The sequence below is a fragment of the Vollenhovia emeryi genome, unplaced genomic scaffold, assembly GCF_000949405.1.
Source record: "Vollenhovia emeryi isolate VEMERY1.0 unplaced genomic scaffold, V.emery_V1.0 DF939292.1, whole genome shotgun sequence".
Classification (NCBI taxonomy): Eukaryota; Metazoa; Arthropoda; class Insecta; order Hymenoptera; family Formicidae; genus Vollenhovia; species Vollenhovia emeryi.
In genome coordinates, this window is record NW_011967074.1 from 54,055 (window position 1) to 60,332 (window position 6,278).

Sequence of the window (6,278 nt, forward strand, 5' to 3'; positions counted from 1 at the left end):
CGGTAAGCCGGCCTAAGACAACGATTTTTAATAATTAATTACTCGTTAACTGTTACGAAAATTGCAAAATGGTACAGGACTTTTCCGTTCATCTCGATCCGTTCTACCTTCTCAAAAATTTTGTCGGATATGGAAAGACTCACCCTGTATACGCAATATAAAATCGTACACTTTTCTTATTCTATGTTGCATTGCTTTTATTATCACGTTACGCGTATAATGAAGTAACTCTGCACTTGATGTTTTCAATATTCCGCCTTGAATCATTGCAATTGTGCATGGTGCGGCGCAAGAGGGGGAGAAAGAGGAAAAAGAGACTGGCCGGAGGAGTAAGAGCGTTTTACGATTGCATCGCGTAGCGTTTTCTCCGCGTTCGGGCAAGGATGGGCCCGCGAAGTTACGGGATTGAAAATGGAGACTGACGCGCGCATTATTCACGTCGTGACTTTTCAGCGTCGACCGTGTTATGCGCATCGCCGCCGGTTCCCTTCACCTTTTTCTCAGCCGCGGCCCTTCCAATTCCAACGATTCTAGTTGTACTTCATTACTTGGACGACAGTGCTCATTATTCAGAAGTTAGTCGGTTAGTCGAGACTTCTTTTATTACACGCTCGACGTTACATGGAAACTGACATGTTGTGCGCTTGATTTGATTCCTCGTAGAATTCCAATCCTTAACTTTGTCGTTGCGACACTTGGCGTTAAATACTGAGAGATTTAGAGAAAGAAAAAGATGCCAAGGGTCAAAGGGGACGCATCATCGAATTGGTGGCCTACGGTTCGAATGAGTTTCACGTTGCATAATCGAATTCAAGAAGCATGACTAATTGTAAGTATTTTCCTTAGATTTCTCCCTCTCTATTTCTCAAGTCAACAAGCTGTAGCAGCGGTGTAAAACATAACAGATGTGATTCTAATTGAACTAGCGAGATCAGAGCGAATCTTATACTGGCAACGAACAGACCGTATCCTTGTGAATCAATTAATCGGGGTATTAGCTCCCCTGGCGCGATATATTTTCGGGCGGGCTGTATATTTTTTTTTCGCAGATTCGCGGCCGCGCATCGAACGTGAAAGTTGTAATTTCCGCGAATGTTATTCCGCGAAAGACAGTTACGAGGCGTCCGCGTAAAATCGCGCGCGCTGCCATGGATTACGATTCTTAATTTAAACGCGCCCGTATCGGCGACCCGGAGGAAATGGAAAGATACAAAGGCGAGAGATGACCCCGCGGTAGAAACCTCCATACATTATTTCCCGCGTGAAATTAGTATCGCGTTCACGCGGTATCGCGCGTGGTGCGGATCTCAATATTTACAAGTTCGTCATAACTTTATGTCGATGACGAATCGTGACACCTCGCGCTTTCTTTATTTATAATACAATGCCGCAGATCGTATCACGCGCTGACAAAGCAGTACCTCGAACTTGTTTATATGTCGACTACGGTATTATGAATAAAAATTCACTTTTCTCGTTGTACGAAAATGTGACTAACAATTGTGTCCGTGCAGAGGCATTTTTGTTACCTTCTACATTTCGTGAAATAAAATTCTTTAATATAATCGTAGCTAAAGATAACGTCTTTTTAATACAATTTTAATTTTACGAGGTTTCTAATGTACATTTTCTATCAATTAATTATACTTCCATCAGTTTCATACTTTCTTCTTTAATTCAGTTCTTTCACTTCGGATATCCAATTATTTGGATAAATAAGATCTAATTTAATCGATTTAATCGATGTACTTCGTCGCAGAATGCAAGATCTCAAAGATCGTAATTTATTATCAGAGATAAGTAGAATATCCGCTGGACTTTTTCAAATTATTTTTTCGTCTGTGCTGTACTTATACTGTTTTTTGAAGCCGGTTCCGACACGCGTATCACAGTAGGTAACAGTCTTCAGGAAGTATTCCGAGATATTTAAATCGTTTTTCTGCGCATCTCCTCACGAAAGTACACGTTTCTCCCGTACGTTTACCCGGCGCCACGAAAAAGTCGTAGAACGAATCGCGGGCTTTTTCACGGCAGCAACTCGGCCGCGTTCGCGGAACGGCCTGCAACTTGTTGCGTTTGAACTTACTGTTGGAGCCTTCGCGACTTCGAGGACGCACGAGTGGGTTTAGTGAAAATGCAAACCTCTGGAAAATAGACGAAAATGAGAGAAGAGTGGAGGTAGAATCGTTAAGTGCGACTTATATTTCCTCCGAGGGGTAAACCGCTGGCCAAAATCATGTACGTACACCAATGCCAGTGGGCATTACTTTATCTCATTATCTTCTTTTATCTTTTGTATCTTTTTCGATTCTTTATAATGCCCCAGCAAGGCCAAATAACACCCACTAATATCCAAAAAATGCCTAGAAATGCCTACACGGAGAGAAGTTTCTTTTAAAATTTATCCTGAAAATCATGTAATCGTGGGACAACGTGGCATTTTGATTACACGATTACACGATTTTCACGATAAATTTTAAATTCTCTCCGTGTAGTAATGCAGTTGGGAATAAAGGAAATAAAAAGACAATGGGAACCTGTTACCGAAAGTATGGTAAAAACGTGTATTTCAACAAAATATGTACATGAAACACAATGTATTAATAGTAATGCCCAGTAATGCCCTCAGCGGTTTACCATTTCCCCTTTGCGAGAGAATGCATTCATTTAATTCGAAATTATATCGATAATATTTTCATCAAGAATTATTCGACGCCAGTACATGACCAACAATAGTTAAGCTTTCAACCGACCCTAACTGGCAACGTGTTTTTAACACAGAAAATTTATTGCGAAAAATATTACCACAGCCAGGGTTTGAACCTGGACCTCCCTACTCTCGAGTCTCACCAATTCGACCACTGAGGCATGTAGTGGCCTCATTGGTATATTTTAATATTTCCTTCTGATATTAATATCTCATTTCCGGTTTATTTATATTGGCATTCAAGCTCAAGCGCATTCATTTATTTCTTCTAATTACGCCTGCCGTTCATATTTATTGTAGTTATTGTAATGAATGCAACCGAAACGGCGATTGTTTTTGTTGTTAAATTTTTTTATATCAGCAAACATCTATCATCGCGCGATATATTATATAATACTTGTCGGCTACGAACTTTCTTCGTCTATTCCAATCCAGTAGTATGATATATCGTATAGGTACGCATTAAATTAATTTGCAGCGAGACCGTTTAGTATGGTAATTGCTTCTTGTTTAACAATAATATCGGCGCGTTTTTATCGGGCAATACAGATACATATATGCAGGACTGCGTTTAGTCACGTATCAATGCGAGCCTGTAATAATGAATTATCGTCCGCTAAGCAGTAATAACTACTTGTTCGACGCGGTAATTATCGGCCGCGAACGGCAGCGGTAATCGTTCATTTAGCAATCGTTTGTTGTAGGCTAATGTAATGCAACATTAAGTCCGCCGTCATCGATCTTTATCGCGGGCGGCGTTTACGATCTCTCTTCGCGGCGAAATATGGGCGTTCCACGGCCGATAAGACACGTGTTTCGAATTTTCCGCGGCGTTTACGCGCTCGCTATAATTATCAATATCGTTACGTGACCACCGGCCGCGATCGAGGCTCGTACTTACGTAGGGATAATACGCGCTCTCGGGATAATTGATAAACAATTTTCGCTGGGAGAACGAACAATCGGTGTCGGCCGCTCGTTATTCACTCGCTGCGATCGCGGTCGTGCCTACGGTTTTTTTCTTCTTAAGGGGATGCTGGTGCGATTTTCCACCTCTTGCACTTTTTACATCTAGAAGTGTCGATTTGTGAAAACATTTGTGTAATATACTAATTGTGTGGCTTTTGTGTACAGACCGACAGTGTTACACTAATCGGGCTAAATCAGGGACCAGCATGGTATCATGGAGATTAAGTTTACACAGAGAAAACGATTTCTTTGGATTTAATAAATTTTGTTGTATCCAAACAAATTTGATATTTGGAATGGACCAAACAAAAATTTGTTTGGATTTGAAATAATATATAATAAAATATTTGTTTGAAACAAAATGCATATTCTCTTTTATCTATATAATATTATTGTCTTATTCAAACATCGTTTGATAGAAAATATATGAAAAAACATACATATTTTTCCGAGGGGGAAACCGCTGAGGACATTGTGGTGTACAGATTTGCGGCATTACTGGGCATTAGGCCTACTAGGGCATCATAAAAATAAAAGATAAATCAATATAAATAAGATAAAGTAATGCCCACTGGACGTTAGTGGGCATTTGTGTACAAGATTTTGGTCAACGGTTTCCCCCTCGTACTTTTCCCTGTACATTAGAAATTTCCCTTCATTAGAAGAAGATAAACACTGGATTAATACACTATGTTCAGACCATTAGATGATTAGACTACGTTTGCTGATGCGGTCGCTTGTGCCTGGCCGCCGTGATTTTACTTACGAGTTCGGCGGCCATCTAGTGGCAGCACCGAACTTTACAGACGCCTGGCTAAATAATATAGTTATTTAATTGAAAGATATCGCTTCAAATACTAGAGTCTTTTTCATCAAATAATAGAGACTGTTTGAATGAACCAACAAAATTTTTGTTCAAACAGATAGTGTTTCGTATAAGCATATGGTGTTTCAGTGAAACATATTTCAACCAAATAAATAGAAATACTAAATTCAAAAACCTTTTTCTCTGTGTAGAACAAAAATCTATTCACTCAAATAAGTTATAAGTTAACCTACATAGCGAGGAATGCCGTAGGATTATTTTTTCTTGGGAAATATTTGTCAAATTTCAAAATTTATCCTGCCTCCGGATGATGGGAAAGTCATCAAGAGGCGGCTTTTCGAGGACCTCTTTTTGCGCCGCGCGCGTAATAATTTATGCACATAGAAACGCGCAGCTCTCCGAGCCGCCTCTCTGTCGGTGAATCAATATTGAAATTTCAATATTTGAACCGTTTGAGTGCTCAAGACTGTCATGCTCATCAATGTCACTTTTTGCAAACTGCACGGTTCTTATTCATGTCACGTGTAATAAAGCTTGATAAAATCGCGCGATACTTTGTAGCGATTTCCTTAGATGGTATCAATATAAATTGCTTACAAGCTTGTCTCTTACGAATTCGAAGAATACCTGAAGAACGACCTCGCTGTCGCACATCCAATTTAAACGAGCCTTTCCCGGTTGTGTTGTTCACGTAACAATGTGAATCACGGTGTATTGAAATCGTGCCGGAACACACGTCGCAAGAACAGGAATTTAAATTGGTAAATATAATTCCCGGGAATTCAAGTTTCTTTTTTGCTAATAGACGCGCGCAAACTATTTCTATGCCTATTAAGGAAACGTTAGTACAATCCTGGATCGCGCGATTGATAAGAGCTGCAAAATGAATCGGAATATAAAATCGTATTGCGTAAAAGTAAAAGACAGGCGATGGGTCCGAGTTATGCCCATTTCTACCAAGATTAACTTTAATCCCGGTTTATAGCTTACTTTTTGTCCTTTTCCAATTCCTGAAACTAGAAAACCGGAGATCGAAGTTAATCTGCATTGGTAGAAATAGACATTAATCGGAATTAAACTTAAGCAAGTGCTGGAGGTAACTGGGCCTTAATGGACGGACGGGACGGTGGGACGCGTTCGCGTAAACGCGAGGCATTGCGCAAAGAGTTCTGTCAGGACGGCGGTGGCGACGTAGAAGATACAAAGCGACGGGGAGTACACGTTCGTGGCGCGCGATAATTCCGATCCGCGCCTCCACGGTATTAATATCCGAGATTCTCACGTTGCCACCTGCGCTCGGCGCGAAATCGCGAATGAATGGAGCCGCTCGCGGCACCGAGCGAGAAACTCGCGACGTCGTTTCTGCAATCGTATAATCACCGACCGCAGTCGCAGCCGCGGCTGGTCACTTGCCGATGCACGGAATTTTTCCTTGACTCCTCGCCGGTATAATCGCGTAACAATGGCGCTTAGACTTTCTCACGCTATTCGCCACGGAGAGAACGATTGCTATCCTCGCTTGAAACAGATCGATCATGTTGATTGGATAGCCGAGACTTTTCAAGAAGAAATATTGTATGTTCAGTACATTTTAATGATTCCAGAAATCTTTCCTTGTCCAAAGTTCACCGCGGTGTTCTATTTACCTTGCGATTTTACATTATTACGACGTGTGATTTTATATCGTTTCTGATTTTTTTGTGATAAGATCGATCACGCTGATTGAATAGCCGAGACTTTTCAAGAAGAAATATTATATGTTCAGTACATTTTAAC

General features: G+C 40.7%; 1 protein-coding gene across 1 annotated transcript in view; it reads right to left on the bottom strand.

Moving 5' to 3' along the window:
- Positions 1-6,278, bottom strand: part of LOC105559057 (BMP-binding endothelial regulator protein) — a 57,538-nt gene that overhangs the window by 36,455 nt on the left and 14,805 nt on the right. The window lies entirely within an intron of this gene.